Raw genomic sequence first — 24,413 nt, 5'->3', positions numbered from 1 at the left:
CCAATGAAAACAACAAAAGTGGAAGCAGAAAACGGAGTTTTTTACAGCATTATTTATATTACAATGTTTAGTAGAGATGAGCGAGTAGTAGGTATTCGATCAAGTAGGTATTCGAACAAATACTACGGTATGCGAAATACTCGTACTCTATCGAATACTATCACTATTTGCAGTAAAGATTCAATTTAGAACCAGCGTTGATTGGCCAAATGCTATACACTGTATAGCATTCAGCCAATCAACGCTGGTTCTGCCGGAGGCTCGTCTGTGAGGTGGCAGAGTCTAAGATTGGACCACAGCAGTCTCCATTGTGGTCCGATCTTAGACTCCACCTCCTCACAGACGAGCCTCCGGCAGAACCAACGCTGATTGGCAGAATACTGTACACTGTATAGCATTTGGCCAATCAACGCTGGTCAATGCATTCCTATGAGAAAAAGTCAGCTCCCGCATAAACGAAAGCTGCCAGCTCTCCCGACTAGCAAAGACGAGCCTGCTGCAGAACCAGCGTTGATTGTCCGAATGCTATACAGTGTACAGAGTTCGGCCAATCAATACTGGTTCCGCAGGACAAACAAGGGCCGGTTCACATTAGTACTTGTCTCTTGTCTGGACCCCCCGAACAGAATATCAGCGCAACTGCAAGTGCTGGACAGTTAAGCACACGGACCCCATAGCATACAGTATAATGAGCTCTGTGTGCTTGCCGCGCACTGCCTACATGAATCATTTGTACGGACAGTGCGCTGCAAGCACACCGAGCCCATTATACCGTATGCTATGGGGTCCGTGTGCTTAACTGTCCAGCGCTTGCAGTTGCGCTGATATACCATTCGGGGGGGGGGGGGGGGGTGTCCTCCTGCGGACTTTCTCATACATGTAGTGTCCTCCTGATAACCAGCCGTGATGTCCTTATTGTGGTCAGGTTATCTTCTCATACATGTATTGTCCTCTCCTGATAACCAGCCATGATGTCCTTATTTTGGTCAGGTTATCTTCTCATACATGTAGTGTCCTCCTGATAACCAGCCATGATGTCCTTATTGTGGTCAGGTTATCTTCTCATACATGTAGTGTCCTCCTGATAACCAACCATGATGTCCTTATTGTGGTCGGGTTATCTTCTCATACATGTAGTGTCCTCCTGATAACCAGCCATGATGTCCTTATTGTGGTCGGGTTATCTTCTCATACATGTAGTGTCCCCTCCTGATAACCAGCCATGATGTCCTTAATGTGGTCAGGTTATCTTCTCATACATGTAGTGTCCCCTCCTGATAACCAGCCAGGATGTCCTTATTGTGGTCAGGTTATCTTCTCATACATGTAGTGTCCTCCTGATAACCAGCCATGATGTCCTTATTGTGGTTGGAGTATCTTCTCATACATGTAGTGTCCCCTCCTGATAACCAGCCATGATGTCCTTATTGTGGTCAGGTTATCTTCTCATACATGTAGTGTCCTCCTGATAACCAGCCATGATGTCCTTATTGTGGTCGGGTTATCTCCTCATACATGTAGTGTCCTCCTGATAACCAGCCATGATGTCCTTATTATGGTTGGGTTATCTTCTCATACATGTAGTGTCCTCCTGATAACCAGCCATGATGTCCTTATTGTGGTCAGGTTATCTTCTCATACATGTAGTGTCCTCCTGATAACCAGCCATGATGTCCTTATTATGGTCGGGTTATCTTCTCATACATGTAGTGTCCTCCTGATAACCAGCCATGATGTCCTTATTGTGGTCAGGTTATCTTCTCATACATGTAGTGTCCTCCTGATAACCAACCATGATGTCCTTTTTGTGGTCGGGTTATCTTCTCATACATGTAGTGTCCTCCTGATAACCAGCCATGATGTCCTTATTGTGGTCGGGTTATCTTCTCATACATGTAGTGTCCCCTCCTGATAACCAGCCATGATGTCCTTAATGTGGTCAGGTTATCTTCTCATACATGTAGTGTCCCCTCCTGATAACCAGCCAGGATGTCCTTATTGTGGTCAGGTTATCTTCTCATACATGTAGTGTCCTCCTGATAACCAGCCATGATGTCCTTATTGTGGTTGGAGTATCTTCTCATACATGTAGTGTCCCCTCCTGATAACCAACCATGATGTCCTTATTGTGGTCAGGTTATCTTCTCATACATGTAGTGTCCTCCTGATAACCAGCCATGATGTCCTTATTATGGTTGGGTTATCTTCTCATACATGTAGTGTCCTCCTGATAACCAGCCATGATGTCCTTATTGTGGTCAGGTTATCTTCTCATACATGTAGTGTCCTCCTGATAACCAACCATGATGTCCTTATTGTGGTCGGGTTATCTTCTCATACATGTAGTGTCCTCCTGATAACCAGCCATGATGTCCTTATTGTGGTCGGGTTATCTTCTCATACATGTAGTGTCCCCTCCTGATAACCAGCCATGATGTCCTTAATGTGGTCAGGTTATCTTCTCATACATGTAGTGTCCCCTCCTGATAACCAGCCAGGATGTCCTTATTGTGGTCAGGTTATCTTCTCATACATGTAGTGTCCCCTCCTGATAACCAGCCATGATGTCCTTATTGTGGTCGGGTTATCTTCTCATACATGTAGTGTCCCCTCCTGATAACCAGCCATGATGTCCTTAATGTGGTCGGGTTATCTTCTCATACATGTAGTGTCCTCCTGATAACCAGCCATGACGTCCTTATTGTGGTCAGGTTATCTTCTCATACATGTAGTGTCCTCTCCTGATAACCAGCCATGATGTCCTTATTGTGGTCGGGTTATCTTCTCATACATGTAGTGTCCTCCTGATAACCAGCCATGATGTCCTTATTGTGGTCAGGTTATCTTCTCATACATGTAGTGTCCTCCTGATAACCAGCCATGATGTCCTTATTGTGGTCAGGTTATCTTCTCATACATGTAGCGTCCTCCTGATAACCAGTCATGATGTCCTTATTGCGGTCAGGTTATCTTCTCATACATGTAGTGTCCTCTCCTGATAACCAGCCATGATGTCCTTATTGCGGTCGGGTTATCTTCTCATACATGTAGTGTCCTCCTGATAACCAGCCATGATGTCCTTATTGTGGTCAGGTTATCTTCTCATACATGTAGTGTCCTCTCCTGATAACCAGTCATGATGTCCTTATTGTGGTCGGGTTATCTTCTCATACATGTAGTGTCCCCTCCTGATAACCAGCCATGATGTCCTTATTGTGGTCAGGTTATCTTCTCATACATGTAGTGTCCTCCTGATAACCAGCCATGATGTCCTTATTGTGGTCAGGTTATCTTCTCATACATGTTGTGTCCTCCTGATAACCAGCCATGATGTCCTTATTGTGGTCAGGTTATCTTCTCATACATGTAGTGTCCTCCTGATAACCAACCATGATGTCCTTATTGTGGTCGGGTTATCTTCTCATACATGTAGTGTCCTCCTGATAACCAGCCATGATGTCCTTATTGTGGTCGGGTTATCTTCTCATACATGTAGTGTCCCCTCCTGATAACCAGCCATGATGTCCTTAATGTGGTCAGGTTATCTTCTCATACATGTAGTGTCCCCTCCTGATAACCAGCCAGGATGTCCTTATTGTGGTCAGGTTATCTTCTCATACATGTAGTGTCCTCCTGATAACCAGCCATGATGTCCTTATTGTGGTTGGAGTATCTTCTCATACATGTAGTGTCCCCTCCTGATAACCAGCCATGATGTCCTTATTGTGGTCAGGTTATCTTCTCATACATGTAGTGTCCTCCTGATAACCAGCCATGATGTCCTTATTATGGTTGGGTTATCTTCTCATACATGTAGTGTCCTCCTGATAACCAGCCATGATGTCCTTATTGTGGTCAGGTTATCTTCTCATACATGTAGTGTCCTCCTGATAACCAGCCATGATGTCCTTATTGTGGTCAGGTTATCTTCTCATACATGTAGTGTCCTCCTGATAACCAACCATGATGTCCTTATTGTGGTCGGGTTATCTTCTCATACATGTAGTGTCCTCCTGATAACCAGCCATGATGTCCTTATTGTGGTCGGGTTATCTTCTCATACATGTAGTGTCCCCTCCTGATAACCAGCCATGATGTCCTTAATGTGGTCAGGTTATCTTCTCATACATGTAGTGTCCCCTCCTGATAACCAGCCATGATGTCCTTAATGTGGTCAGGTTATCTTCTCATACATGTAGTGTCCCCTCCTGATAACCAGCCAGGATGTCCTTATTGTGGTCAGGTTATCTTCTCATACATGTAGTGTCCTCCTGATAACCAGCCATGATGTCCTTATTGTGGTTGGAGTATCTTCTCATACATGTAGTGTCCCCTCCTGATAACCAGCCATGATGTCCTTATTGTGGTCAGGTTATCTTCTCATACATGTAGTGTCCTCCTGATAACCAGCCATGATGTCCTTATTATGGTTGGGTTATCTTCTCATACATGTAGTGTCCTCCTGATAACCAGCCATGATGTCCTTATTGTGGTCAGGTTATCTTCTCATACATGTAGTGTCCTCCTGATAACCAACCATGATGTCCTTATTGTGGTCGGGTTATCTTCTCATACATGTAGTGTCCTCCTGATAACCAGCCATGATGTCCTTATTGTGGTCGGGTTATCTTCTCATACATGTAGTGTCCCCTCCTGATAACCAGCCATGATGTCCTTAATGTGGTCAGGTTATCTTCTCATACATGTAGTGTCCCCTCCTGATAACCAGCCAGGATGTCCTTATTGTGGTCAGGTTATCTTCTCATACATGTAGTGTCCCCTCCTGATAACCAGCCATGATGTCCTTATTGTGGTCAGGTTATCTTCTCATACATGTAGTGTCCTCCTGATAACCAGCCATGATGTCCTTATTATGGTTGGGTTATCTTCTCATACATGTAGTGTCCTCCTGATAACCAGCCATGATGTCCTTATTGTGGTCAGGTTATCTTCTCATACATGTATTGTCCTCCTGATAACCAGCCATGATGTCCTTATTGTGGTCGGGTTATCTTCTCATACATGTAGTGTCCTCTCCTGATAACCAGCCATGATGTCCTTATTATGGTTGGGTTATCTTCTCATACATGTAGTGTCCTCCTGATAACCAGCCATGATGTCCTTATTGTGGTCAGGTTATCTTCTCATACATGTATTGTCCTCCTGATAACCAGCCATGACGTCCTTATTGTGGTCAGGTTATCTTCTCATACATGTAGTGTCCTCTCCTGATAACCAGCCATGATGTCCTTATTGTGGTCGGGTTATCTTCTCATACATGTAGTGTCCTCCTGATAACCAGCCATGATGTCCTTATTGTGGTCAGGTTATCTTCTCATACATGTAGTGTCCTCCTGATAACCAGCCATGATGTCCTTATTGTGGTCAGGTTATCTTCTCATACATGTAGCGTCCTCCTGATAACCAGTCATGATGTCCTTATTGCGGTCAGGTTATCTTCTCATACATGTAGTGTCCTCTCCTGATAACCAGCCATGATGTCCTTATTGTGGTCGGGTTATCTTCTCATACATGTAGTGTCCTCCTGATAACCAGCCATGATGTCCTTATTGTGGTCAGGTTATCTTCTCATACATGTAGTGTCCCCTCCTGATAACCAGCCATGATGTCCGTATTGTGGTCGGGTTATCTTCTCATACACGTAGTGTCCTTCTGATAACCAGCCAGGATGTCCTTATCTTGTGATATTCACCCATCTTTATAGTTTGGTGACAATTCTGTGATATATATTAATGTATAGTGAAACACATTAACAATTGCAGCCATGCTTTGCCCAGTCACTCATATTTTCTTAATAATTGGTCCTCATCTTACAGAGTTTGGCTGCAGAATGTAAATTCACAAGCTCAACAATCCATCTTAAATTTCCTTTCCCGTGGATTTGCCTTTGGAGCTTCGGCTTCCACATTTACCTAGGCTCTCATATCCTGCTATTCCCCGGTTAGACATCCTTACTTAGCACAAAGTAACAGCTGTTCCCATTAATTGCTTGTTATTAACCTCCGGTCATATCACTTGACATGCTTGGTGAACTTCATTCACTGCTCCAGCACCGTCCGGGACGTGAGAGCCTGATTTATAGACTAGATCTTTCCTTCTGTCTATTGATCTAGAATATCAAGCACCTGTAAGAAATGAGAGCAATTACACACAAGATGTAACACAATGGAAGGATTGGCCGCCACTGAAGGGCATTATGGACACGTTGTTACCTATGGCAGCATTCATTTCACTGTCGGTGAATGGGGTCTATTCTCACGACCCATGGATTGTCAAACTATAGGTCATATGCACCCCATACACTGAAATGCATGGTGGATCCTTGAAAATGGGTGCAAAGGTTGGCTTCCATGGTTTGCAGCTAGCAATCTGAGACCTTTAGACTCCGCACAACATGCCGGAATTTTGGGTGGTCAAATTTGCAAAGAATAAGCGTTCCGTCTTACACCTCTGTGCAGCTCCGAGCTTGCACCGAACCATAACACGACCTTTTATCCTTACTTTCATGAATTTACCTTGTTTTGTGTTTTGACATTTTTTACAATTTCATTGAAAACTTTTTAATACAAAAAAAAATCTGCCGGTAAGAAGCCAAAAACCAAATCTCCTAACTGTGTCTTAGGATGTCTCTTTTACAAATGACTTCATTATAGCATTATGCGGCGTGTGTTTGCTGAAGGCGGGCAGATTAGTTGCTGGCGGAGTCATTTGTCTTCTCGTTTGTTTTTAGCACAATGGCTGGCGAGAGAACATTTTAGTAGCGTAATATGATAAAGAGCGTTAGCAGGTTACTAACAGCTCGGGGAGTGTTCCCTGTGCAGAAGGTGCCGAGGACGCCGCCGCTGCACTCTGAAGTGGATGCTTGGGTAACGTACAGGCAGAGAGTTTCATCATTTGGCAACAAAATATTCACCTGCAGCAAATTTGTTGCAAATATTTTTGAGATATTTTTGTCCTGTATTTCTGAAATCCCTAGAAGGGGGAAGGCAGAGTTGCTTGTAAAGAAGTGGACAGGGTGCTTTGTGGTTCTTGAGAAGGATTGTCTTAAAGGGTAACTAAATTTTTGAACAATTTTTGATTTTTGGGCAGTGTTTGTGTTATTATGAAATTCTTAACACGTCTCCTTTTTGTGAAATCCTGCATTTCTTTACTTTATTAGGAGTTGTACTCTGCTATCACTGTGTACGGTGTATGGACTTGTGGGTAGGGGGGGGGTCACTTCAGTTATGTCATGGGTATTATAAAACATTGAAACTTGGTTCTGGTGTTGTATACAGGAGGAGATTCTCACCTTTCATATTGGGCAACTGCTAAGAAATATCTCAGTCCTTACTGTATCTTCAACCAATTTTTGGAAACAGTGCCATAACTTGATTGCAATCTTCACCTTCATATGACACCAGAATCACGTTTCTATGTTTTGTAATGCCCAGGATATCACCCCTGCACCATTATACACAACCCATAGAGGGACAACTCTCAATACAGAAGCAAAGGAAAGTATAAAGAGATGTAAGATTTCACAAAAAGGAGACAAAAACTGTTAATAAAGTATTTTACTAAATGTATTATCGATACAAAAGCAAAAGTTGCTTGAAAATTTGGTTACACTTTAATGAAAAACTTGTGACAATGGACTAACCTGATTTAGACAATGGTCAGTTGTAGCCATCAGCCCCTTCTACTTGTCCCAGTTGGGTCTTGTGTAGAGCTGCAGAGTGACATCACTGTGTGTATTATCCTGTACTGTGACATCACTGTGTGTATTATCCTGTACTGTGACATCACTGTGTGTATTATCCTGTACTGTGACATCACTGTGTGTATTATCCCTGTACTGTGACATCACTGTGTGTATTATCTCTGTACTGTGACATCACTGTGTGTATTATCCTGTACTGTGACATCACTATGTGTATTATCTCTGTACTGTGACATCACTGTGTGTATTATCTCTGTACTGTGACATCACTGTGTGTATTATCTCTGTACTGTGACATCACTGTGTGTATTATCCTGTACTGTGACATCACTGTGTGTATTATCTCTGTACTGTGACATCACTGTGTGTATTATCTTGTACTGTGACATCACTGTGTGTATTATCCTGTACTGTGACATCACTGTGTGTATTATCTCTGTACTGTGACATCACTGTGTGTATTATCCTGTACTGTGACATCACTGTGTGTATTATCTCTGTACTGTGACATCACTGTGTGTATTATCCTGTACTGTGACATCACTGTGTGTATTATCCTGTACTGTGACATCACTGTGTGTATTATCCTGTACTGTGACATCACTGTGTGTATTATCTCTGTACTGTGACATCACTGTGTGTATTATCCTGTACTGTGACATCACTGTGTGTATTATCTCTGTACTGTGACATCACTGTGTGCATTATCCTGTACTGTGACGTCACTGTGTGTATTATCTCTGTACTGTGACATCACTGTGTGTATTATCCTGTACTGTGACATCACTGTGTGTATTATCCTGTACTGTGACGTCACTGTGTGTATTATCCTGTACTGTGACATCACTGTGTGTATTATCCTGTACTGTGACGTCACTGTGTGTATTATCCTGTACTGTGACATCACTGTGTGTATTATCCTGTAATGTGACGTCACTGTGTGTATTATCTCTGTACTGTGACATCACTGTGTGTATTATCCTGTACTGTGACATCACTGTGTGTATTATCCTGTACTGTGACATCACTGTGTGTATTATCCTGTACTGTGACATCACTGTGTGTATTATCTCTGTACTGTGACATCACTGTGTGTATTATCTCTGTACTGTGACATCACTGTGTGTATTATCTCTGTACTGTGACATCACTGTGTGTATTATCCTGTACTGTGACATCACTGTGTGTATTATCTCTGTACTGTGACATCACTGTGTGTATTATCCTGTACTGTGACATCACTGTGTGTATTATCTCTGTACTGTGACATCACTGTGTGTATTATCCTGTACTGTGACATCACTGTGTGTATTATCCTGTACTGTGACATCACCGTGTGTATTATCTCTGTACTGTGACATCACTGTGTGTATTATCCTGTACTGTGACATCACTGTGTGTATTATCTCTGTACTGTGACATCACTGTGTGCATTATCCTGTACTGTGACGTCACTGTGTGTATTATCTCTGTACTGTGACATCACTGTGTGTATTATCCTGTACTGTGACATCACTGTGTGTATTATCCTGTACTGTGACGTCACTGTGTGTATTATCCTGTACTGTGACATCACTGTGTGTATTATCCTGTACTGTGACGTCACTGTGTGTATTATCCTGTACTGTGACATCACTGTGTGTATTATCCTGTAATGTGACGTCACTGTGTGTATTATCTCTGTACTGTGACATCACTGTGTGTATTATCCTGTACTGTGACATCACTGTGTGTATTATCCTGTACTGTGACATCACTGTGTGTATTATCCTGTACTGTGACATCACTGTGTGTATTATCTCTGTACTGTGACATCACTGTGTGTATTATCCTGTACTGTGACATCACTGTGTGTATTATCCTGTACTGTGACATCACTGTGTGTATTATCCCTGTACTGTGACATCACTGTGTGTATTATCCTGTACTGTGACATCACTGTGTGTATTATCTCCGTACTGTGACATCACTGTGTGTATTATCTCTGTAATGTGACATCACTGTGTGTATTATCCTGTACTGTGACATCACTGTGTGTATTATCCTGTACTGTGACATCACTGTGTGTATTATCTCTGTACTGTGACATCACTGTGTGTATTATCCTGTAATGTGACATCACTGTGTGTATTATCTCTGTACTGTGACATCACTGTGTGTATTGTCCCTGTACTGTGACATCACTGTGTGTATTATCTCTGTACTGTGACATCACTGTGTGTATTATCTCTGTACTGTGACATCACTGTGTGTATTATCTCCGTACTGTGACATCACTGTGTGTATTATCCTGTACTGTGACATCACTGTGTGTATTATCCTGTACTGTGACATCACTGTGTGTATTATCCTGTACTGTGACATCACTGTGTGTATTATCTCTGTACTGTGACATCACTGTGTGTATTATCCTGTACTGTGACATCACTGTGTGTATTATCTCTGTACTGTGACATCACTGTGTGTATTATCTCTGTACTGTGACATCACTGTGTGTATTATCTCTGTACTGTGACATCACTGTGTGTATTATCCTGTACTGTGACATCACTGTGTGTATTATCTCTGTACTGTGACATCACTGTGTGTATTATCTTGTACTGTGACATCACTGTGTGTATTATCCTGTACTGTGACATCACTGTGTGTATTATCTCTGTACTGTGACATCACTGTGTGTATTATCCTGTACTGTGACATCACTGTGTGTATTATCTCTGTACTGTGACATCACTGTGTGTATTATCCTGTACTGTGACATCACTGTGTGTATTATCCTGTACTGTGACATCACTGTGTGTATTATCCTGTACTGTGACATCACTGTGTGTATTATCTCTATACTGTGACATCACTGTGTGTATTATCCTGTACTGTGACATCACTGTGTGTATTATCTCTGTACTGTGACATCACTGTGTGCATTATCCTGTACTGTGACGTCACTGTGTGTATTATCTCTGTACTGTGACATCACTGTGTGTATTATCCTGTACTGTGACATCACTGTGTGTATTATCCTGTACTGTGACGTCACTGTGTGTATTATCCTGTACTGTGACATCACTGTGTGTATTATCCTGTACTGTGACGTCACTGTGTGTATTATCCTGTACTGTGACATCACTGTGTGTATTATCCTGTAATGTGACGTCACTGTGTGTATTATCTCTGTACTGTGACATCACTGTGTGTATTATCCTGTATTGTGACATCACTGTGTGTATTATCCTGTACTGTGACATCACTGTGTGTATTATCCTGTACTGTGACATCACTGTGTGTATTATCTCTGTACTGTGACATCACTGTGTGTATTATCTCTGTACTGTGACATCACTGTGTGTATTATCTCTGTACTGTGACATCACTGTGTGTATTATCCTGTACTGTGACATCACTGTGTGTATTATCTCTGTACTGTGACATCACTGTGTGTATTATCTTGTACTGTGACATCACTGTGTGTATTATCCTGTACTGTGACATCACTGTGTGTATTATCTCTGTACTGTGACATCACTGTGTGTATTATCCTGTACTGTGACATCACTGTGTGTATTATCTCTGTACTGTGACATCACTGTGTGTATTATCCTGTACTGTGACATCACTGTGTGTATTATCCTGTACTGTGACATCACCGTGTGTATTATCTCTGTACTGTGACATCACTGTGTGTATTATCCTGTACTGTGACATCACTGTGTGTATTATCTCTGTACTGTGACATCACTGTGTGCATTATCCTGTACTGTGACGTCACTGTGTGTATTATCTCTGTACTGTGACATCACTGTGTGTATTATCCTGTACTGTGACATCACTGTGTGTATTATCCTGTACTGTGACGTCACTGTGTGTATTATCCTGTACTGTGACATCACTGTGTGTATTATCCTGTACTGTGACGTCACTGTGTGTATTATCCTGTACTGTGACATCACTGTGTGTATTATCCTGTAATGTGACGTCACTGTGTTTATTATCTCTGTACTGTGACATCACTGTGTGTATTATCCTGTACTGTGACATCACTGTGTGTATTATCCTGTACTGTGACATCACTGTGTGTATTATCCTGTACTGTGACATCACTGTGTGTATTATCTCTGTACTGTGACATCACTGTGTGTATTATCCTGTACTGTGACATCACTGTGTGTATTATCCTGTACTGTGACATCACTGTGTGTATTATCCCTGTACTGTGACATCACTGTGTGTATTATCCTGTACTGTGACATCACTGTGTGTATTATCTCCGTACTGTGACATCACTGTGTGTATTATCTCTGTAATGTGACATCACTGTGTGTATTATCCTGTACTGTGACATCACTGTGTGTATTATCCTGTACTGTGACATCACTGTGTGTATTATCCTGTACTGTGACATCACTGTGTGTATTATCTCTGTACTGTGACATCACTGTGTGTATTATCCTGTAATGTGACATCACTGTGTGTATTATCTCTGTACTGTGACATCACTGTGTGTATTGTCCCTGTACTGTGACATCACTGTGTGTATTATCTCTGTACTGTGACATCACTGTGTGTATTATCTCTGTACTGTGACATCACTGTGTGTATTATCTCCGTACTGTGACATCACTGTGTGTATTATCCTGTACTGTGACATCACTGTGTGTATTATCCTGTACTGTGACATCACTGTGTGTATTATCCTGTACTGTGACATCACTGTGTGTATTATCCTGTACTGTGACATCACTGTGTGTATTATCTCTGTACTGTGACATCACTGTGTGTATTATCCTGTACTGTGACATCACTGTGTGTATTATCCTGTAATGTGACGTCACTGTGTTTATTATCTCTGTACTGTGACATCACTGTGTGTATTATCCTGTACTGTGACATCACTGTGTGTATTATCCTGTACTGTGACATCACTGTGTGTATTATCCTGTACTGTGACATCACTGTGTGTATTATCTCTGTACTGTGACATCACTGTGTGTATTATCCTGTACTGTGACATCACTGTGTGTATTATCCTGTACTGTGACATCACTGTGTGTATTATCTCTGTACTGTGACATCACTGTGTGTATTATCTCTGTACTGTGACATCACTGTGTGTATTATCTCTGTACTGTGACATCACTGTGTGTATTATCTCTGTACTGTGACATCACTGTGTGTATTATCTCTGTACTGTGACATCACTGTGTGTATTATCCTGTACTGTGACATCACTGTGTGTATTATCTCTGTACTGTGACATCACTGTGTGTATTATCTCCGTACTGTGACATCACTGTGTGTATTATCTCCGTACTGTGACATCACTGTGTGTATTATCTCTGTACTGTGACATCACTGTGTGTATTATCTCTGTACTGTGACATCACTGTGTGTATTATCTCCGTACTGTGACATCACTGTGTGTATTATCTCTGTACTGTGACATCACTGTGTGTATTATCTCTGTACTGTGACATCACTGTGTGTATTATCGCTGTACTGTGACATCACTGTGTGTATTATCTCTGTACTGTGACATCACTGTGTGTATTATCTCTGTACTGTGACATCACTGTGTGTATTATCTCTGTACTGTGACATCACTGTGTGTATTATCTCTGTACTGTGACATCACTGTGTGTATTATCTCTGTACTGTGAAATCACTGTGTGTATTATCCCTGTACTGTGACATCACTGTGTGTATTATCTCTGTACTGTGACATCACTGTGTGTATTATCTCTGTACTGTGACATCACTGTGTGTATTATCTCTGTACTGTGACATCACTGTGTGTATTATCCTGTACTGTGACATCACTGTGTATTATCTCTGTACTGTGACATCACTGTGTGTATTATCCCTGTACTGTGACATCACTGTGTGTATTATCTCTGTTCTGTGACATCACTGTGTGTATTATCTCTGTACTGTGTCATCACTGTGTGTATTATCCTGTACTGTGACATCACTGTGTGTATTATCCTGTACTGTGACATCACTGTGTGTATTATCTCTGTACTGTGACATCACTGTGTGTATTATCGCTGTACTGTGACATCACTGTGTGTATTATCTCTGTACTGTGACATCACTGTGTGTATTATCTCTGTACTGTGACATCACTGTGTGTATTATCTCTGTACTGTGACATCACTGTGTGTATTATCTCTGTACTGTGACATCACTGTGTGTATTATCTCTGTACTGTGACATCACTGTGTGTATTATCCCTGTACTGTGACATCACTGTGTGTATTATCTCTGTACTGTGACATCACTGTGTGTATTATCTCTGTACTGTGACATCACTGTGTGTATTATCTCTGTACTGTGACATCACTGTGTCTATTATCCTGTACTGTGACATCACTGTGTATTATCTCTGTACTGTGACATCACTGTGTGTATTATCCCTGTACTGTGACATCACTGTGTGTATTATCTCTGTTCTGTGACATCACTGTGTGTATTATCTCTGTACTGTGTCATCACTGTGTGTATTATCCTGTACTGTGACATCACTGTGTGTATTATCCTGTACTGTGACATCACTGTGTGTATTATCTCTGTACTGTGACATCACTGTGTGTATTATCCTGTACTGTGACATCACTGTGTGTATTATCTCTGTACTGTGACATCACTGTGTGTATTATCTCTGTAATGTGACATCACTGTGTGTATTATCCTGTACTGTGACATCACTGTGTGTATTTTCTCCGTACTGTGACATCACTGTGTGTATTATCTCTGTAATGTGACATCACTGTGTGTATTATCCTGTAATGTGACATCACTGTGTGTATTATCTCTGTACTGTGACATCACTGTGTGTATTATCCCTGTACTGTGACATCAATGTGTGTATTATCTCTGTACTGTGACATCACTGTGTGTATTATCCTGTAATGTGACATCACTGTGTGTATTATCTCTGTACTGTGACATCACTGTGTGTATTATCCCTGTTCTTTGACATCACTGTGTGTATTATCCCTGTTCTGTGACATCACTGTGTGTATTATCCTGTACTGTGACATCACTGTGTGTATTATCTCTGTACTGTGACATCACTGTGTGTATTATCTCCGTACTGTGACATCACTGTGTATTATCTCCATACTGTGACATCACTGTGTGTATTATCCTGAACTGTGACATCACTGTGTGTATTATCCTGTACTGTGACATCACTGTGTGTATTATCTCCGTACTGTGACATCACTGTGTGTATTATCTCTGTACTGTGACATCACTGTGTGTATTATCTCTGTACTGTGACATCACTGTGTGTATTATCCTGTACTGTGACATCACTGTGTATATTATCCCTGAACTGTGACATCACTGTGTATATTATCTCTGTACTGTGACATCACTGTGTGTATTATCCTGTACTGTGACATCACTGTGTGTATTATCCTGTACTGTGACATCACTGTGTGTATTATCTCTGTACTGTGACATCACTGTGTGTATTATCCTGTACTGTGACATCACTGTGTGTATTATCCCTGTACTGTGACATCACTGTGTGTATTATCCTGTACTGTGACATCACTGTGTGTATTATCTCTGTACTGTGACATCACTGTGTGTATTATCTCTGTACTGTGACATCACTTTGTGTATTATCCTGTACTGTGACATCACTGTGTGTATTATCTCTGTACTGTGACATCACTGTGTGTATTATCTCTGTACTGTGACATCACTGTGTGTATTATCCTGTACTGTGACATCACTGTGTGTATTATCTCTGTACTGTGACATCACTGTGTGTATTATCCTGTACTGTGACATCACTGTGTGTATTATCCTGTACTGTGACATCACTGTGTGTATTATCCTGTACTGTGACATCACTGTGTGTATTATCCCTGTACTGTGACATCACTGTGTGTATTATCCTGTACTGTGACATCACTGTGTGTATTATCCTGTACTGTGACATCACTGTGTGTATTATCTCTGTACTGTGACATCACTGTGTGTATTATCTCTGTACTGTGACATCACTGTGTGTATTATCCTGTACTGTGACATCACTGTGTGTATTTGATTGGGTGGGTTTTCTCTGCTTCATAATGCCAGTACTATAAATCATACCTGCCATGTCTTCTGTAACATCAAGGAAGCAATGGGCGACCTCCACAAGTCCCAAAAGAGTGGGCTTGTTGTGTGCCATGATAAAGGGGTGCGACTGGCTCATTGTATGTACCCACTATATAAAGGACAATGCACCCACCTCTAGCCTTAGGGTCATGTATGGGCAGCCCCTATCCATGCTGTTTGCACTTGCTCCATGTATTGTAAATATCTTGTATTCGGGGCGCACAGTGGGATTATAGGCTGCTCTCCTCGGGCTCTCTACAAACAAGCCAACACAATTCCTTGTCATGTCGTCCAGTGATTAATCCGTAGTCCATTAGTATTTGCTCGTGGGGTTGTTGCCGGGGGTTCTGTCAGATCCCTTCGTCTTCCTGTCATGAAAGGTTTTCGTGTACTGGAATGTTTTGCGGTTTAACGAATTAGGTTAATAAGAAAGAGCTGGCGCCGGGCCCGTAGACTCGGCATGGGAGGACTCGGATCTAAAGTCAATGGATTATTTTGTCAACACGTCAGAATACTTCAAAGATCGGTGTTGATCAAGCAAATAAAGAATCCATCAAGAACTTACTGGAAGACATCAGGGAGTTGGCCCAAGATTCCTTTCTCTGGTTTTGTTTGGCTTTTACCTGCGATGAAGCGGCGATAAGAAAATGTCTGACAAGAAACAAACACGAAAGCTGGAACTATGTAACAAATTGCAACTGGTCCTATAGGGTTTTTATGGGGTTATGTGGGAAATAATGGGACAATAGGTCCATGGATCTCTTCCACCCTTAGGCCTCCTACACACAACCACCATTGCAGATCATAGTACGGACCTGTGCAGTTCTATGGGCTCATACACATGGCTGCATTTACGTGGCCGGGTGTCCGGGCCATTTCGAAGGACCACAAATGACGAAGCATGTCCTATTGTTGTCCAAATTTGCAGCACATAAAAGTGTAGGGATTCTGCCTCAATATCAGCACCAAATTCTGTTCTAAATCTGCTCCTCATTGTATTCATGGGGTGGCAAGGATCGAAGCAAGGAATTATTCCCCCCAACATGGGGCAATTCACATCAACCTCATGGACTTTTTGTGTTCTGGTGGATCAACGTTGTCATTGATAGCTTGGACAGGGTGGACCTATGTCTTCTTCCAACCTCTTCTACTATGTTACTATGTAATGTCTGACCACTGGGTGTCCAACAACGTGGACCCCCATAGGTCAGCTGATATAAGAAGTAATACTTACCAAATGTATCCCCCGATGCTCAGGATCTGCTCTTTTGCTGTCTACCACCTGTCTCCGTTTCTTGGCCTCCAGTGATGATGTCCTGACACTTGACCTGCTGCAACCAATGGGTGGTGTCTTATCTGGTGTCGACAGGTCACTATTATAGCCAGTAATGGACTGCAGTGGTCACACATCCATGTCAGGACGTCAACTATGGAGGCCAGAGTGGTGAAGGACTGAGAAGTGGTGCAGGGTAAGGTGAGATCTTTGTATTCCATTCTACACAGTTCTCAAATTTTGGGTGGTTGGACAACCTTTTCAAGGCACTTATAGACTAATGAATACTGGTGATAACTAGTGAAGCTTATCAAACCTAAAAACTTTAGTCCTCAGATGAATTTTCTTATGTTCTAGGTCCCTTCAACGTTAGGCCATGCCTATAAGAGACACATGGAGTTATCACGAGGCACAGAAAAACGCACTTGAAAGACTTCAAAAAGAATGGGAACCACCGGCCGTACCTTGTGCTACACCCATGACGGCTTTCCTCAAAAAAAGGATTCACCCACCATTATCAAATGCCTATCCCGCTCATTCCAACCCAAAGCATCTAAAGACTGATAGAAGTCCCCAGCGGAGGCTTTGTGCAAGCTACACATTGCAGTTAAATGACTTACATGTACTTATGCCAAGAAGTATGGCCCAATATGGGATTCAGAAGACGGGAGTGAGGACCTTGTGTGCGTCGTACCCAATAAGGAATACCTGGGGGAGAAGAGATTACTTAAAGACTCCTAAAGTCCATGATGTTCTTCTAAAGTATGGAGGACCTGAAGCCTCGGGAGAGGAACCCAACATTTTTGTGAAGAAAATCCTTTCTCAGATGATCAATCCTCCGTATGAAGTCAATGTTAAGAAGATTGAAAACTCTCAAAAAACATTCTACATTGGAATGCCACAAAGTCAACTCAGAGTGGGAAACCTGGACCCCAAAAGATGTCACCTGCCCAAGAGGAAGAAAGAGCCCTTCATAGTCTAATATAAGACACTTATCAGCCGAGATGTAGAAAAGGGAATAGCATTGCTAAAGGGAGTCTATCATCAGAACCCAGGATATCAATAATCACCCGGTCCTGCAGATAGATAGGTTACTGTCACCAGACCCAGCATATCACCCCAGCCCTGCAGATAGATAGGTTACTGTCACCAGACCCAGCATATCACCCCAGCCCTGCAGATAGATAGGTTACTGTCACCAGACCCAGCATATCACCCCAGCCCTGCAGATAGATAGGTTACTGTCACCAGAACCAGTATATCACTCCAGCCCTGCAGATAGATAGGTTACTGTTACCAGACCCAGTATATCCCCCCAGCCCCGCAGATAGATAGGTTACTGTCACCAGAACCAGCATATCACCCCAGCCCTGCAGATAGATAGGTTACTGTCACCAGAACCAGTATATCACTCCAGCCCTGCCGATAGATAGGTTACTGTCACCAGAACCAGCATATCACCCCAGCCCTGCAGATAGATAGGTTACTGTCACCAGACCCAGTATATCCCCAGCCCTGCAGATAGATAGGTTACTGTCACCAGAACCAGCATATCACCCCAGCCCTGCAGATAGATAGGTTACTGTCACCAGAACCAGCATATCACCCCAGCCCTGCAGATAGATAGGTTACTGTCACCAGAACCAGTATATCACTCCAGCCCTGCCGATAGATAGGTTACTGTCACCAGAACCAGCATATCACCCCAGCCCTGCAGATAGGTTACTGTCACCAGACCCAGTATATCCCCCCAGCCCTGCAGATAGATAGGTTACTGTCACCAGAACCAGCATATCACCCCAGCCCTGCAGATAGATAGGTTACTGTCACCAGAACCAGCATATCACCCCAGCCCTGCAGATAGATAGGTTACTGTCACCAGAACCAGCATATCACCCCAGTCCTGCAGATAGATAGGTTAGTGTCACCAGAACCAGCATATCACCCCAGCCCTGCAGATAGATAGGTTACTGTCACCAGAACCAGCATATCACCCCAGCCCTGCAGATAGATAGGTTACTGTCACCAGACCCAGCATATCACCCCAGCCCTGCAGATAGATAGGTTACTGTCACCAGAACCAGCATATCACCCCAGCCCTGCAGATAGATAGGTTACTGTCACCAGAACCAGCATATCACCCCAGCCCTGCAGATAGATAGGTTACTGTCACCAGAACCAGTATATCACCCCAGCCCTGCAGATAGATAGGTTACTGTCACCAGAACCAGTATATCACCCCAGCCCTGCAGATAGATAGGTTAGTGTCACCAGATCCAGTATATCACCCCAGCCCTGCAGATAGATAGGTTACCAGCATATCACAACTACTATCTAACTTACACAAGAATACCACTATCTTGGCAATGAAAGCACTGATTCGCAAGGGAAAAACATAGTTTGATTCAGGTGCAACCTATTAATATGCGGAACTGGGTTGACATGTTGGGTTCTGGTGATAGATTCCCTTTAAGAAGTTGACCCAATGATCATGAGCGTAGGTCCAAAAGCAACAATAAAAATATCACTGCGTTCAGCTTCTGCTTGACACCAAACTACTCCTAACCATTTATAGGACTGGAGTTTCACGACTTTTCTCTTCCATGTTTGCTGATGGTGCAGCGATGTTTGGAGACCACATCTCTGTGCAGGTTCTTACCTCTGTTAATATGGTGCAAGACTCTCATGGAATGGTTCTCTTCTCTCTAGCTTAGCAAAATGCTCCACTATTTTGGTGCAAGGTCTGCCGAAGAAACTTTTTAGATACTTCGACTTGGTGTGCGGCTCAGGAGTTGTTGGCACTTTTCTAGCACAAGCTAACATTAGACTGAAGAGTGCAACTGTGCACCAGATTTATCATTTAGAACCAGCCTCTGTGATAAATCGGACACATTGTAACTACCTTTGCCCTGTCTACATGGTCTGCATCTTTTAGACAGTATTATAAGTCTTCCCTGCGGTGCTGGAGCTTAAATACGGTTTCTAGTGCTGCGAAACAGTTGCAAAATAAGACAAAAAAAGAATGCAAAGAGCAGCAGATGGAGGCCGGGGATTGCCAGGGGCTCTTGTAAGCAAAGCAAATATTGTCACCTTGAAGAGAATGACATCACAAATATACCTGCTGGATCTGGGAGAAAGACGATCTGGGATTTCAAGCCTTGGACATGTCGGGTGTCTGCAGCCTTGGAGAGATTTCTATGGAAAACATATTAGATTTCTTCATTACTTTGTGCAGGATTTACTTACAACAGCGATGGTGGGAAGGGAACGAAGAAGAGATATTATCAGTGTTATTAGATCTATCTATCTTCTATCTATCTATCTATCTATCTATCTATCTATCTATCTATCTATCTATCTATCTATTCTATCTCCTATCTATCTATCTATCTATCTATCTATCTATCTATCTATCTATCTATCTTCTATCTATCTATCTATCTATCTATCTATCTATCTATCTATCTTCTATCTATCTATCTATCTATCTATCTATCTTCTATCTATCTATCTATCTATCTATCTATCTATCTATCTATCTATCTATCTATCTATCTATTCTATCTCCTATCTATCTATCTATCTATCTATCTATCTATCTATCTATTCTATCTATCTATCTATCTATTCTATCTCCTATCTATCTATCTATCTATCTATCTATCTCCTATCTATCTATCTATCTATCTATCTATCTATCTATTCTATCTCCTATCTATCTATCTATCTATCTATCTCCTATCTATCTATCTATCTATCTATCTATCTATCTATTCTATCTCCTATCTATCTATCTATCTATCTATCTATCTATCTATCTATCTATCTCCTATCTATCTATCTATCTATCTATCTATCTATCTATCTATCATCTATCTATCAATCTATCTATCTATCTATCTATCTATCTATCTATCTATGTATCTCCTATCTATCTATCTATCTATCTATCTCCTATCTATCTATCTATCTATCTATCTATCTATCTCCTATCTATCTATCTCCTATCTATCTATCTATCTATCTATCTATCTATCTATCTATCTATCTATCTATCTATCTATCTATCTCCTATCTATCTATCTATCTCCTATCTATCTATCTATCTATCTATCTCCTATCTATCTATCTATCTATCTATCTATCTATCTATCTATCTCCTATCTATCTATCTCTCTATCCTGTATTATTACTTGTACATGGACATAAATAAACTTTCAGAACTAAGCTATAATTATTTTACACTTGGACGCTGCTTGACTACCCAGATGGATCCTGACACCCGGTCAGCAGACAGGGACATTATACTGAGAGTCTGTTCTTCTTTATAACCCCACAGTTTGCAGTTCAGGGACTGCTCAGTGGATGCAGTGGAACCCATATCGATCAACTTTCTAATCTATATGGACATTGCTGACACTGGAATAAGCTTTTAAAGGGGTATTTGCATATACATAAATGTCCACTCCTGCCCCATCCTGGACAACACGCAAGTCGTACCATCACCAGCCTTGGTTCTGTGTACGAAGATGTTATTGATAGACTTCATTAGTATAGATATTGGTCCTGTGCCTAAAGGGCTTGGACAATGAGGCACTATGAGCCATGGAGGGCGCTGTCAGCTGTTGGGTTGGGGCACATTGCCTACATAAGGGGGCATTATTGTCTATGAGAAGGGCACAAAGGGGCAGTATTCTTATCTGGCGGACATAAGGACAGCCCTATTAACTATGCATTGGGCACTGGAGGGGCATTATTACCCTTCAGAGAGCACAAGGGGGGCATTGTTACTTTGTATGGAGAACAAGGGGGCACTGTTGCTTTGTAGGGAGCATAAGGGGGCACTCAGTTTGCAAAGAGCATGGGGGGCAATGTTACTTTGCAGGGAACACAAGAGGGGCACTGGACATTATGGGATAGCTGGCCAGTATGGATGATGTAGGATTGTGTGCTGTGATACCAGGGTGCTGCATCATATCAGTATTGGGGGGCAGATAGTTGATAACATTGAGTGGTTTGCCACTAAGAGGGCTGAGTTTGGGGTGTTTGTGGTGCATAATTGTTAGGCATGGTTTTGTCCATTGATGGGTGTTGGTGAGCTGGAGGCCGGGGTAATTCACAGGAAGCTCGAGGAGAAATTACATAATGGATCCCCTGTTGTGTTTGTTTTCCCTTGTGAATCGCTGCCTCCATTACTGAGATATCGTAAATGAGCTCTGTGGTGCAATGAGGGCGTTATCATTGCTCCAAAGAGGTAAATGGCAAAACCCTCTTTAACTCCAACCCACCTGACTATAATGGGGTCCATTGGATATTGGTTGTTTGCTCTCTGATTAGGACTTTTTTGTTTGTGATTTCAGACAGACTGACACCGATGCTGATGTGAACATAGCCCTAGAGTGTAGTCTGGGTTCCTTGTTATATTGTTACATCATGTACTTGCATTATATTCTATCATGCATTGTATTAGAGATGCGTGAACCTCACAAGAATATTCCTGAACGTCAGTCCCCCAGTTCTTTTCTTAAGTGGTGGCCCATCTAACGTCACGCACCCCATGCTTTGATCCAGCATCATGATGTCGGTGCGCCCCATGTGACCGCTGAAACCTGTGACCATGTGGTGCGGGATATCAGCCGGGAGAAGAAGTCGGGGGCCACCAGATGCCACGAGGATGTTCAGGAGACCATACTGAAGATGTTTATACACGGTGATGTCTTAAGACTATAGTAATAAACACATTCCCAGTAAAGTACTGCCCTCTAGTGGCCAAATAGAGATGTGCTGAGTCATGGCTGTGCAGGGGTTAATGAAAGTTTGGAGAAGATCCGTCTTTGTTTAGTCTAGAATTATTCTAGATGAACTTTTGACTTATGTACTAGACTATAAGACTAAGTTCACGTTTCTTCTGTAAAACCCATTATAGCGGAAGTAACGGACTGAAAAGTCATCAAATGACAAATGCTCAGATTTACTAATAACTGAACAGTCTACAAGTACACCAGATCTATCACAGTCACTGGTGCTTAGGTTGTGTAGGTTACGTTTATTCCACCTCCTAGTACTTGAAGTCAGAATTATATGTTACATTGTTGTCACATTAATGAGGCATCATATTGTATTTAAGCATGGTGCCATTGAAGACGACAGCGTGTCCCACAAAAAACAAGACTTCATAGGGTTATATCAATGGAAAATTAAAGAAGTTGGTGTGTGATGACAGAGAAACAGGTGAAAGCTCCAAAAGCTGACACTACACCCGTATTAGGATGCAGAAGCCGTAACCATGCCGGTCTAGGGTCGCCAATGATCACGTGATCAGACAGTATAATCATTGGTGGCCACATGGGGAAGGGGTCTTGTTCGTGATGTCAGAAAATGGAAACGGTGCATTTATTGTCCGTGCTAAAAACAAGACCACCCGCAGTGTGCACGATACAGTAAGACACGTTTATTGCATGTATTTGAGATCTCAGAGGTTTTGTAGCGTCACATTTTGCGACTGAACAGAAACATTGCAAGTAAAATAATCTGGAAATTTTTGCTGAACTCAAACTCTACATCTGACAAGTGATTTTGCAGTAGAAAACAAGGCACTTTGGTGTCCACCATTTCATCCATAATGTAAGACTTTGGGGATGTCAAGGAGCTACAATACACCCCTGAAGCACCACCAAAGTTAAAGGGAGTCTATCACCAGCACCACCATCTATTCTAAATTGAATTATTGAACGTACATCAGCTTTCAATCCGTAAGCAAATGAACTGTTTGGTGCACTCCATCCTTCACCTATGGAGGTTGGACATTGGGACCTATTAAACTTTGGGTGGTAACAACAACAACAAACACTATGGCAGGTGTGACTATGGGTGCCATAACACAGTGTCAGACTCAGGCTTCCTATTATTATATGGGTCCCTTCAACAACCCAAGGTAATAGACTATAGTACCCTTTAATTTTGGGAATCCTTTGTTGAGCCTTGACTGTCTTAGAGCCTGGGGGTTCCTCTGGTGGGTCAGTCCGACCCTGCACCAACCAAACAGTTCATTTGCATCAGAAATCCAGACTTCATGTAATTGTAAGCGCAGCTCGTGGATACAGACAACACATTCATCTCTTTATCACGCACAGACAAGACAGTAATTTATGCTAAAAACAAAGAGCACTTTCTATTCTGCTATTATGTTGCTTTATGGCGATGCGGGAAGTTACGTTACATAGAGATATACATTTGTATACTGCAATCTATCAAAGTGCAATTCCATCTAAAACGTCTTGTTAATATGTGTCTTTCAGGTCGGAG

The 24,413-nt window shown here is 42.1% G+C and overlaps 1 protein-coding gene across 1 annotated transcript in view; it reads left to right on the top strand.

Moving 5' to 3' along the window:
* The window catches only part of MPPED2 (metallophosphoesterase domain containing 2), a 397,414-nt gene that overhangs the window by 150,383 nt on the left and 222,618 nt on the right, over window positions 1-24,413 (top strand). The gene's annotated exons all lie outside the window — the stretch shown is intronic.

Source organism: Leptodactylus fuscus, chromosome 7 (genome assembly GCF_031893055.1).
Source record: "Leptodactylus fuscus isolate aLepFus1 chromosome 7, aLepFus1.hap2, whole genome shotgun sequence".
Taxonomy (NCBI): domain Eukaryota; kingdom Metazoa; phylum Chordata; class Amphibia; order Anura; family Leptodactylidae; genus Leptodactylus; species Leptodactylus fuscus.
Note: the sequence above shows the minus strand (reverse complement) of the source record. Positions and strands in the feature narration are given on the sequence as shown.